At 39.9% G+C, this 12,481-nt stretch overlaps 1 protein-coding gene across 11 annotated transcripts in view; it reads right to left on the bottom strand.

Moving 5' to 3' along the window:
* The window catches only part of APBB2 (amyloid beta precursor protein binding family B member 2), a 174,950-nt gene that overhangs the window by 31,055 nt on the left and 131,414 nt on the right, over nucleotides 1-12,481 (bottom strand). The gene's annotated exons all lie outside the window — the stretch shown is intronic.

Here is a 12,481-nt window from a genome sequence, read left to right as displayed (position 1 = left end):
GGATCATGTTCTCCCTTAAACTGAACAAATATTCCGATTGCATGGCCAGAATCTGTATCTCAGAGTGAAATACCAATTGTCCCATCACACACAGCCCATGCAATACTAGCAGAGCTATAGATGGGCTGAACAAACAAACACACTCTCAGCATCTGAGAGCCTCATATTCACCCTGAGCATGTGGCAAGGACTAGATCCAAGGGTTTCACATAGGCAAAGTTTTGAGGGAAAAAGAAAATGAGTTTATGAATATGGAACTTGGATTAAGGTTGCAGCTTGCTTCAGTTTGAACAAAAGGAAAATTTTATTATAGCAACATACTCATTCTGTGAGGTCAAGAGTGTATTTTAGTTAGTCCTAGTAGCTGCCTAGTAGCTGCCCTCACACTGATGGTTCACAACCGTACCCTTGCAGTCCTACACTTGAGGTACAAGCTGGAGCAGGTTTGCATCCCAGCTCATGCTACTGCAACATTCAAAAGCTCCACTTCTGCCCCACAGGAAGAGAAACAAATGCTATCCAAACTAGCCCTGCCTTTTGCTGTGCTGAAGCATCCATCCTACCTCTGACACAAAACATTTCAACACTTTCAGGAAAAAAAATTAGTCCTTTTTGCAAACCTAGAAGCTTAAAACTTCCCCTCATTGTGATCATCTGCTTCCATCACAAATTATCATGTAGCAACAGCAGTGTCAGTCTTCTAATTTATCTGGAATTTCCTATTTTTTTCGAAAAGAGGAGAGAAGGTGAGAGGAAAGTGAGGAAACATTTCAGAAGGTTTAAATTCTAGATTCAGGCAGGTATATGCAAATCTTCATATAAATCACAAAATGAGTTTCCAAAATCCATAGATGGATGAAGAAAATTTGAAGTACTAACTTGAATCCTAAAGACTCCAAAGTGACAAAGTGAATATAGCATTTGTGAATGTCTGAATTGGCAATACTCCAGAAGAGCTTTGTTTGTCTTTTTTACATGAAAGCCCTTGGAGCCATGTGTGTATTTCATAAATGAACAGAGGGCAAGAACAATTAGTTTGCTTTGTCTAATTCATCTCAGTATGTTCCTGATGGTGGTTGAGTAAAAGCAGAGATGAAAAGCTACTTCCCTAAATAAACACACACAAGAGTCCTCCAAATAGAAAAGAAAAAAAATTTAATCTTTCTTAGTAATTTTTCTTGTGATTGTGGGTATCAATCCTAAACACATATCTACATTGCTGGAGATACATATATGAAGTTTCTTTAGGTTCTTCAGACACTGCAAAAAAAGGAACAGGCAGAAAAGAAACTTCTTAATCGATGAAGAAAGACTAATGAAACACAACTGCAAAGCAAATGCAGTTCAATACACCCTTAGCAAACTGAACTAGACCTGTGATAGCTTGCCAGGGAAGGACCTGCACTGCTCTGAGATTGCTATAAGGACCCAGGCGTCCCTTCCAATCTGAGCTACTAAAAAATAATTCTGTAAATAATGTACAGTACCTCTTTCTGCACCTTGTTGGCAAATACAGCATCATTCCAAACACTGCTGTGTCAGGATGAGGTACCCCAGAACACAGGCAAGCTGACTTTCACAGGGTTTTGTTTGAAGTGGAAAAACTCATTTCACCGATGTTAAACATAGGATCAGGAGAGTACTACATCAAATACTGAAGACAGCCACCTTGCAGACCTTTAACTCTTTCATACTCTTTTAAAAACCATAGTAGGCTCCTTACTTTTCCTCCTGCGATTTTGTACTGTATGAGAACCTTAGTCCTGCTAAAGAAATAACATTTACTGTTATCCAGATGCCCTCAGAGGTACTACAGTGATTTTGCTGAGCAGTATTCAGGTCTTGGAGGTCCACTTCTGTAAGTTATGGACTAACTCAACTCATGGTGAAGTTAATAAAAAACTTCTCATCAGTTATAAGGGGATTTTGGTCCAACTCACAGGGCACAAGTGTACATCCAGCCAACTTTGAAATTAATGAAGGTGGGGAGAGGGGAACTCCAAGGAATAAAATATTGAAATTGCAGAGATAACTGAGTTCTATGTTTAATGCATTAGTTCAGATTAAAAATTGAAATAATTTTTATGGGATTAAGATGAACACCATTTGTGTGAAGAGGACTATCATCAGAAGAGGTATAATGCACATGATTTTTTCAATGTCACTAATCACAGATTTCTTTTAAAAAAATACAGATGTTAATGTAACAATTTCTAAATACAAAACCAAGTCAGTCAGTAAATAAATCCCTAAACGTTTAAGACACTTGAATTATCTGACAAATTTGACAAAATTATTTGGACAAAAATATTTTCATTTGCTCAAATTAGTATTTAAGCTTCTGCTAATCAATCCGCACATCTCAAAGAGGCTTCAACATGCCATCTACCTCCATTGCCAGAGGCCAAATTGTGCTGAATACCCCTGACTAACAAAGGCCCTTTTCCCTGGTGGAGCCAGTGCTAGGAAAGAAGTCACATACTATTCTCAGAATTAAAATCCTGAAGTGAAAATGCTTTCTAAACACATGGAATAGATAAGACAGTATATGATACGATTTACATAAAAATGCACTGCATATAAACATTTGATTTGCAATCATCTAGCAACAAATGTGAAAAAGCATCCAGAGATAGAAGTGACAAATAACTGAAGTGTTAAATTGATAGCAAGAGAATCCTCTTATTTCAAATTATTATATAAGTGCAGGTAGTCAAGTTTGTGATCGTGCATAGAGAGATACACAGATCAAAGTCTGTACCTCATTTTGCTATTGAATATAGCAAATGTCAGAAGACATTCAGTGCTCTACAAATATATAGACATGTCACAAATCCTCTTGATATCAGGAAAACACTCATGCAAACATCAGAAGTGTTTTTATGTAGGTGGATAGAAATATTTGCACAGTAAAGGTATATACAGAAGCATCCTACTCTCCCTCTAACCCAACAGTACAATAAGATGTTTGGACAGGAAGAAGAGCTACACAGGTCACTTTCTGTCTGTACTTTTGTTTTTTGATTTGCTACATTAGAAAGTTGTGAATGTCCACATTTTATTAACTAGCATAACAGTGAGATAATTGAATGAAATACTTTCTGCTGCACAAAATAATTTTTTCCTCTCAATTATTTTTTCTGTAATTATTTGCCAAGTAACAATTTTTATGAAGTTGAAGTTTTGCTTACAATAGCAAATAGTAAGAAAAGTAATTACATATCTTGCAAGAGATTGACATTTTCAAGTGAACCACTACACAACAGAAAAGTCTTTTACTGCTCATACAAATACAGTACAATCAAGGTTGTAGAGAGATTTATGAACTTTCAGCCTATGTTTTTTTTGGCTTTTCTTCTCAGAAGGTTTTTTTATATGTCCACCTTAATACTAACTGAACAGCTTCAATATACATTAGACTAACAAAGTAAAATCACTAGTGGACTTATTTGGTTTTCTCTTATCTACTACAGAGACCTTGGACTAGAAAAGGTCTTGAGACAAGACAAGAACAAAAGAATACAAAAAAGTTGTTATTGAGATTTTTTTGCTTTGATTTTAAGAAAAGTGTTGTTTAGTTATTTGACAGTCATTTATTCCATAGGTTGCTCCCTCTATACATAGTCCCTATGTTGATACAGCCTCTGAGAGATGTGCATTTAAGACCAACTTCAGCACTGCTGAAGATAAAGGGGGTGAATGAAAGGCAGGCACCTTCCATTGACTCCAATCAGTTTGGAAAGGAAGATGCTATTTTTTATTTGCACAGCCTCCTTTGAGTGGAATCAACAGAAGGTGAACGCACCCAAGTGATGAGCACACAAAATAAGATAAGTTTAAACCATCTTTGACTGTGAGGTAAGATCAAGGCTTCTAACTGGGTGTTGAAATCTAGGAGGTTTGTAGAGAGTCTGGGAGTAAGATGGATTTTTTCTGTTGACAGCTACAGAATGGACAGCAGTCGCTTTCTGCATCACTTGCATCACTGTTTTGCCATGGAGTTGAAGCAGCAGTTACTTACAGAAGTCCAGTCTAGATACAGCATCTGCTTGATTAACATGCAGTGAAAAGAATAGTAAAACTCATCAGATTTCCACCCCAAACTGGCAGTCAGTAGCTCTTCCAGGCCACAGACACTTTCACAGGCAGCTCAGCCATTCTTGAGGGACTGTGATAGCACTTAAATTCACAGATTAGCTGTATCCTAAAGTGATTGAATTTAATAGCTGAAATAACAGGGAATGTGTGGAGATTTTCTATCACAAATTTGTATAAAGGCTTTAAGCCAGGTACTCAGTCAACATGCCAACTTATTGAGACAACCTGACTATATTGCAGCGGTTATTTGTAGTCCATGTCTAGATATATCATTCATCTTAACTGAAACTTTTACAGCTGAATAATTTCAAGTGCTATTTAAAAAGGTTCAGGTTGGAGATCAGGAGGAGTTTCTTCCCAGAAAGAGTGACTAGACATTGGAATGGACTGCCCAGGGAGGTGGTGGGGGTCACCATTCTTGGAGGTGCTCAAGACAGAATGTGGCACTTGGTGCCATGATCTAGTTAACAGGGTGGTGATAGCTCTAAGGTTGGACTCAATGACATCAGAAATCTTTTCCAAACGAATTAATTCTGTGTTTCTATGTAGTAATTTTTCATCTCATTAGTGAGATTACTCAGAGACGATAGAGGGATATTGCCCCAGCTGAAGCCACCAGCAAGAGAAAACCATTGGTACAAAACTACAGCTGTCCCAAATTATATAATTTTTCAAGCTAATACCAGCCTATTTCAATCCATCTTCAGTCTATTGTGTCTTTCATGTTAAATTCCAAAGCTAAAATAAACCAGTTTAATGTATCAGAGTATGAATGCACACATGCAGCCTTTTGCACCATTTGACCACATTTGCTTTAAAACACATTAATGCTGTAGGCTTGACTGGATCCCCCCTTTTACAACTTTACTGTTTCATTACCCCCTCCTAGAACACACTGCACCTCCAAACAATAACGCCAGAACTTATGGATATAAATGGGAAGTTTTGCACAAATAACTACCTAAATTATTTCTTAGTGAGAAGGGAAAATGCTACCAAGGCATACAGAAAAGAATCTTCAAATGCAGCTGGCTTGGGGAAGAAGAAAAAGCAAAAGATAACTGCAAAAACCCAGCTAATAAGAGAGGTGAGAAAAGCCAGTAAAATCCTTTCCCTCCAGTGTAATCCTTCACCTATGCCCTATTTATGTGATTCTTTACAGTATGTTTTGTCCTTATTCCAAGGTTACAGGGACCGAAGGGAATAGGCGGTATTGATTAATGGTGTTTCAGAGATTAGAGAGCTCAGCTGAAATTACACATTCTTTGAGAGGTGTTATCTTTTCAGAAGAGCAGGTGCAAACACCATTTCAGTTTTAATTTATTTTATTTTCTGCTTTTCTTGACCATGTCGCTAATGCAGAAGAGAAAGTTTATTATTCATTATCTTGTGCAGTTTGATAAGCTTCTCTCATAGAACTGAAGGAAGACTCAGAGCATATTCAATCACCACCTCAGAGGGAAGGCAATCCAAAAAAACTTAAACACCTCCCTGAATGATGCAGCTAGAAGCCACTAAAACTGAATTTAGGCACCTGATTTTTAAACACTGAATGTGCAGAGATCCTATTGAAGTCAGCGGACAGCACAGGTGTTCAAACACATCTGAAACCCAGACACTTTTGTTAATCACAGAAGAAGCAAGACAGCATACTATTTTAAATTCCCCATATTCTGGGGAATTTGAGCATAACTTTACATCATATCTTCCTCATTTTCCACAGATTTGTCCCATTTTGCTGTTATATCACCCCAAAAGTCTTCTCTTGTTCTAACAGCTCCTGAGATAACAGGGCTCAGATAATTCATATTGTTATCAGGACTCTTTTCTCTTTCAGCCTTAGAGGATTATGTCCATCTCACCTGGGGCATCTATTCATTTAGTTGTCTGCTCTCTCTTTGTAAGGCAGCTTGAGCCTCATCTTTGGTGCATCCATTGTTCTATTTTCTTCAAGACCCTGTCTGCCCTCCTCCCCATTTTTGAATCTCATTTTATTCCTATGTCTAGGCAGCAGAAAAACAGCAGCAATTCAGAGAAGCAGGGCAGCGGGACATCCCTATCTGATAAAATGGGCATTATTAGGGCAGAGGAAGGAGCACAATACATTCCCATCATCCAGTCTGAGTGTCTGTGGTCAGAAAACCTTAATATCAGAGAATGTGCCTTTCCCATCGCTTAAGAACCAAAAGCCACCTGGCTCCCTCCTCTGCCTGTCAGGAAAACATACCAACCACACACAGAAAACAAACCTGCTCTATGTGGTGACAAAGCTAGTGGATGAATAGACACATGCTATGTGTTATGTCCAACAAACCAGATGCACTCCCTACCCAGTTCCATATTCAGCCCCAAAGATGTCTCCTGAATTCACCAGCAGCCCTCCTTGCCAGCTAACCACAGAATATTTCTGGATATGGTGCTGTTGTATGAAGTCACCAGGAGAGAAGAAACCATGATTTTCCAGCAATTAAAGCTCTGTAGATTTTTTGAAAACTTCAGGTGGGCTTTGGACTGGTGGAAGAGCAATGAAGATAAAGGAAGATTCAGGGAAATGTGCTAATGGAATGTCATTTACAAAACTGATGGGCCATTGCCTTTTCTCTCTTCCTTGTAAGTGAGCTGCTCAGAAAGCAAAGGGCATGCACCAGCAGTCCAGGAGGAGAGACAAAACCCAACCTGAGGAATGATTAATGTACAGTTGGGCTGCTCACAAGTGAAAACAGCCCTTTTATAGCCTCAGTGGGCTGAGGCTGTAAACATGCTTTTAACGATGAGGAGAAAAACATGGCATGTATGGCTTGTTAAGAAGCAAACACAGCACTGACAATTATTCACTGATATACCTGTGACACCTCCATGTGACCATGACCCAACTGATCTTGAAATCAAACTACTTATGCAAGGACTGTTCTTATTTACAAATAATACTAAATGAATCATCATGACTGTTTTCAGCACAGCAGGAGAGGAAAACTGTACAAAGGACAGTGGTTTTTGACTTCTAAAAGTCACAAGGCATCACTTAAGAAACCAAGTCTGCCAAAGAGTTGCACGTACACACATTTATTTTCCTTTAATGCCCATATATACATATCAAACATAGGAGTTCAGTGTACAGACACATGCATATCCACCAATTTTTGGGAATCTACTTTTGTTCATGATTTTATGAAGGCACTCCAGGCCTTTTAAAATCAAACATATTTTACTGACTAATCAATTGCAAGCAAGGGATGAAACACAAAATAAGAAGACTGTTAAATAAGAAACTCCAAAGGTTAGGGTAATAGTGTAACTTATGGAGAAAGTGATTACAGTCTCCTGGAAGATGCTTCTGCCTGAGGTGAGTTAGCAGCCACATCCTCAGATTAAATTTTCATCAGTAGATCTCTGTATTTCATCAATCTTTCATTATGGCAGAGCTTAGAAAATCATCTACTCATGTGTTATTAGAAAATCTCTTCATCTTCCAAAGCAGAAACTACCCAAATAAATTAGTACAAACAAAAGAGTCAAAAGGAGGGCCTGCAGACCATTTTGGGGTTCAAATAGATCAAAATACAGGGAAATATACATTTCTACACTGTTTTAAAATTGAAATATTACCTTTCACAACAAATCAAATATGTTTTATTATACAGGTTCTTGGACTAGAAGATATAACTAATTAACAAAATTCATGTGCAACAACTTCTGGAAGAACTTCCCATCAGAAACTTGGATTTCATCAACTTCATGAACACTTAAGCCACCTAAGCAGCAATGTGATCCCCTAGCTTTTTTTTCTGGTGATGGAAAACCCATAATCAGGGAAAGTTGCTTTTGCAGTCAGTGAATGGCTTTGGTATTTCTCACATCAGTAGCAACAGGTGATTTTATCAGGATGAATGCAAGGACTGTGGGCTAATACATACATGAGAAGAGTTGCAGTGCAGTCTACAGCTCAACAAAATGGATTTTCTCAGTTTGTGTTCTTCTTTTGTTTTGTCTCCAAATTGTCTCCATTTTTTTTCTTGTCTATTAGTGCTTCTTCAGCAAATGCTACAACTTTTATGCTACCCCTCAAAGCTTTTCCTACACTGAACATCTCTACACCCAAACCATATTGTATATCTGATTATGCACTCAGAAGTTTGTTTTTCTGCTTGCTGTTTTGATCTTCTGCTATTTAATATCATATGTAGTCTGAGTTTACTTCAAAGTAATAGCTACACTGCTTTTCCTACAATCTTTTTTTTTTTTTAAATGTGTCAATAAAACATTAAGCAAATTAAATTTCAGAAAGAGTGGGCTGAAAGTCATTCTGGACACAAAATTTCTGTAAAAGCACCTATCAAGATTCTTACAAAATTTTTCAAAATAGTTATGAATAGGAAAGTTCTGAAATATAATTTCTTATAATGAAAAAACCCCTAAATTCCAAAAAAAGTGGCTAAGAACATTTGTGTGCCAGCAAATGAAATATTAAAGCTGATTCTGACTTTGTGTTTAATACCTAAACACAATATATATTAAAATTTAATAAACTATTTCTTGCTGTTCCTTACAGCAACTGAAATGTTATGCTCTCTTGAAACAAAGAAATGTTTACTTTGAACACAGAAAGGCCTGCTCCCACTATTGACAGTACAAATATGAGAAAAAAATTAGTTTATTTCCTCTGCCAGTTTCTCTGCATTGCCAGCATCACATAAAAACTTCCTTTCAGGAAAACAGTTGAGAAAGTGGTTACTTTTTATGACCAAAAGGAAGAACTGGGTTTAAAGGGTTCTTGTTCCTTGGACCTGTATTTCTCCCATATATTCCATATCTAAACATTTTTTCTTAATAGAGACATTCTGCAGAAGTCTTAGCAGAAAAAGAATTCATCTTTGGCCCCCAGATATGGCATGATAAAGGGCAGGAGCGGGATCAGAGATTTCTGATAAATCAGAAATGGTGATTGGTAAATGTGTACCACAGCAGGTCAGAGTGGACAGAATGACTTGTGCACACCCAAGCTTTCCTTCCCAACAACTCCTGCCCTATTGACAGGGCTTATGTTCATCTAGGAGAGTTTGCTATTGCCTTCCAGCCCAGACACATTTCATCAAAAGCATTCACTATTGCTGCCACATGATTGCAAACAGTACATTTCTCTTAAATGTTTCCTGAAAACATCCATGACCAGTTCAGTCTTTAGGAAAAGAAGATACTCAGCCTGAAGAAATAGAATTCATTATCCTATTTCATAAAGAACATAACAGAATGATTTTATTTCACAAAGGTATATAAGTATTTGGGAAAAGAACTGTAAATGCTTTAAAAAAAAAAAAAAGAAAATCAAAGCTGGCATCCTTTACTCTGTAAAGCTGCATCACATTTAGGTGCCCCTTAAACGCTCTATTTATTTTCTGACTGAAGCAAGGTACTACAAAAACTGACTTGAATGGGTGTAATGCACCCATTTTCTAATGCAAACAAAGAACTCTAATGGTTTATTCATTAGGGATTAAAACCTTTTTACTTCCCAGGATTTCAAACTGGATTTTCCCCTTTTAGATCTCTCAAAAATCTGTACCAATGGAAGTGAAAAATAGTTAACCCACCCCCAATCGATTATCAATCATTTGTAAGAGTAAAAAATTAGAACCCTTTAGTCAGCTTTTGTTTTAGAAATTTAGCCATTGGTAATCAGAAAATTTGAGGTAGATAAAACAAGCTTCAGAAAATCTTTTACTGGGAAAGATTTTTCATGTTTGAAATTACATTTCCTATTGAAAGTTAGAGACAAAAACCCCCAGACCTCTACTATTGCAAATATCTTGGCAATCACAGAACAGCTTAGGTTGGAAGGGACCTCAAAGATCATCTAGTTCCAACTCCCCTGCCTTAGGCAGAGACACCTTTCACTACACCAGATTGCTCAGAGCTCCATCCAACCCAGCCTTGAACCCTTCCAGGAATGGGGCATCCACAGCTTCTATGGGCAACCTGTTCCAGTGCCTCACCATGCTCACAGTAAAGAATTTCTTCCTGAGATGTAATCTAAAGCTATTCTTTTTCAGTTTGAAACCATTCTCCCTTGATCTGTCACTACAGGCTCATCTAAATTGTCTCACCCCCTCTTTCCTATACGTTCCCCTCAGGTACTAAAAGGTCACAATTAGGTTACCCTGAAGCCTTTTCTTTTCCAGGCTGAACAATCCCAGTTCTCTCAGCCATTCCTCATAAGAGAGGTGCTCTATCCCTCTAATCAATTGATAGCCATCCTCCAGCAGCTCCATGTTCTTGCTGTGCTGGGAGCCCAGAGCTGGATGCAGCACTGCAGTGGGGTCTCACCAGAGCAGAGCAGAGCAGAGCAGAGAAGAGCAGAGCAGAGCAGAGGGACAGAATCCCCTCCCTGGCCCTGCTGCCCACAGTGCTCTGGATACAGCCCAGGACACGTTTGGCTTTGTGGGCTGGGAGTGTCATGGCCGGGTCATGTCCAGCCTCTCACACAGCAGCATCACCAAGTCACTCTTGGCAGGGCTGCTCTGATCTGTTCATCCCCAGCTTTTGTTGATACCAGGGGTTGTCCTGACCCAGATGTAGCACTCTGCACTTGGTTTTTTTAAACATCAAGAGATTTCCATGTCCCCACTTCCTGAGTCTGTCCAAGTCCCTTTGGATGGCATCTCATCCTTCAGGAATGTCATCTAACCACTCAGTTTGGTGTCATTTGCAAATTTGCTGAGGGCTTCAGCTATGTTCTTAATGAAGATATTAAGTAACACTGGCCCCAATGCAAATCCCTGAGGGGCACCACTTATCACTAATTCCATTGGGACTCCAAGCCATTGACCACTACCCTCTGGACGCAACTATCCGACCACTTTCATATCCATCTTACAGTCCACTCATCAAATCCATCTCTCTCCAATTTAGAAAGAAGAATGTAGTGGGAGACTCCGTCAAAGGCCTTTCAGAAGTCCAGATAAACGACATCAGGAATCCTTCCCTTGTCCAGTGATGTGGTTATTCCATCACAGCCAGTATTGGTCATGCAGGACTACCTGACCATTATCAAACATGGACACAAAAAGCAGAAGCCTGCCAGTGTTACTCAATCCTTACTATGCTTGTGTCAGGATGGGTACTATCCTAAGATCCTGGACTTTCTCAATGTGTATGGCAATGTTTTTGCTACACCAAAATGCCCAGTCTGACTGGGAGACAGTTCACTGTCCTGCTCCAAATAAGTCCCTTTCACAATCCTGTTTCCACAGCAATGTTACATGACTAACAAGAATGCCACAAAAAGATCAGTCAGGAAGGAAACCTAAGCAAAAACTGCTTCTGGAGGACGGAGGTCCTTAGCACACATTCCTGATTGCTCCCTACCACAAGGAACAACTTCAGCTCGCAGGTAGCACATTTCAGGGACAAACCTTGGTTTTCTGCAACACCCTGGGGGATTTTCTTACATCAAGAAGTAGAAGTAATAGTAATGACTTAAACCCAGTACTTTTCCCTCAATCCAGCTTTTTTCTCCATCACATTAAATGTCTCAAGAAAGTAGAAATGCATGTATATAGTCAGAGCATTGGTAGTACATTTAACTTGGACCAGCAGGAAGACATGCTTTCACAGAGTGAGGAGAAATACACTATGTATTTGATGTATTTGAAAACATGCTTTTACACCAACAAGTACTACATATATCTGAAACAAATCAATGTTACACTTGCAGTTTTATGTACCTGAGTGAGTTACAGTAATTTCACGATTATAAGCCACACCATTTTGACTAAAATTTTGCTCCCACCCTGGAAATGCGGTTTACACTTAGGAGCAGCTAATATGTGAAAAATTTTCTGAAATTTCCAATCCCGGAAGTGCAAGTCGAGGTGCCGAGCCAAGCACCTGCCAGTAAAACCCAGGATTGCACGATTGTTACAAATTGGTTACTCTGTTGCACGGCGGGTGCAGGCGGGTTCGGTGCTGGCAGCATGGGGAGTGCAGGCAGGGAGCTCCCTCCTTCAGGCAGCCCAGCCCGGGGAAGAGGCAGGGGCTCCGTGCTGCCATCCCCACGGCTCGGGAGGGAGGTGGGGGCTCCCTCCTGCCGGCCCCGCGGCTTGGTGGGGAGGTGGGGGGCTCCCGCCCCTGCCTGCCTCTGCAGAAGCAGGCAGGCTCCGTCCCCCCCTGCCACCGTGGGGCAGCACCGGCCCGGGGTGAGCGAGCCCAGTGGCGGCAGCAGCCGGTCCCACTGAGCGGTAGGGTCGAGCTGGGCCACCTGGCCCTGTCGGCAGCCCCGAGAGGGCCGAGCCCGCATGGACTGAGCCGAGTCAGTAAACCCTGCCATCCCGCAATTCTGTTACTACTTGGCAACTTTGTTGCACACAGGTCCTCGCTGCGAACAACA

The sequence above is a fragment of the Catharus ustulatus genome, chromosome 5, assembly GCF_009819885.2.
Source record: "Catharus ustulatus isolate bCatUst1 chromosome 5, bCatUst1.pri.v2, whole genome shotgun sequence".
NCBI classification, from domain to species: Eukaryota; Metazoa; Chordata; class Aves; order Passeriformes; family Turdidae; genus Catharus; species Catharus ustulatus.
Note: the sequence above shows the minus strand (reverse complement) of the source record. Positions and strands in the feature narration are given on the sequence as shown.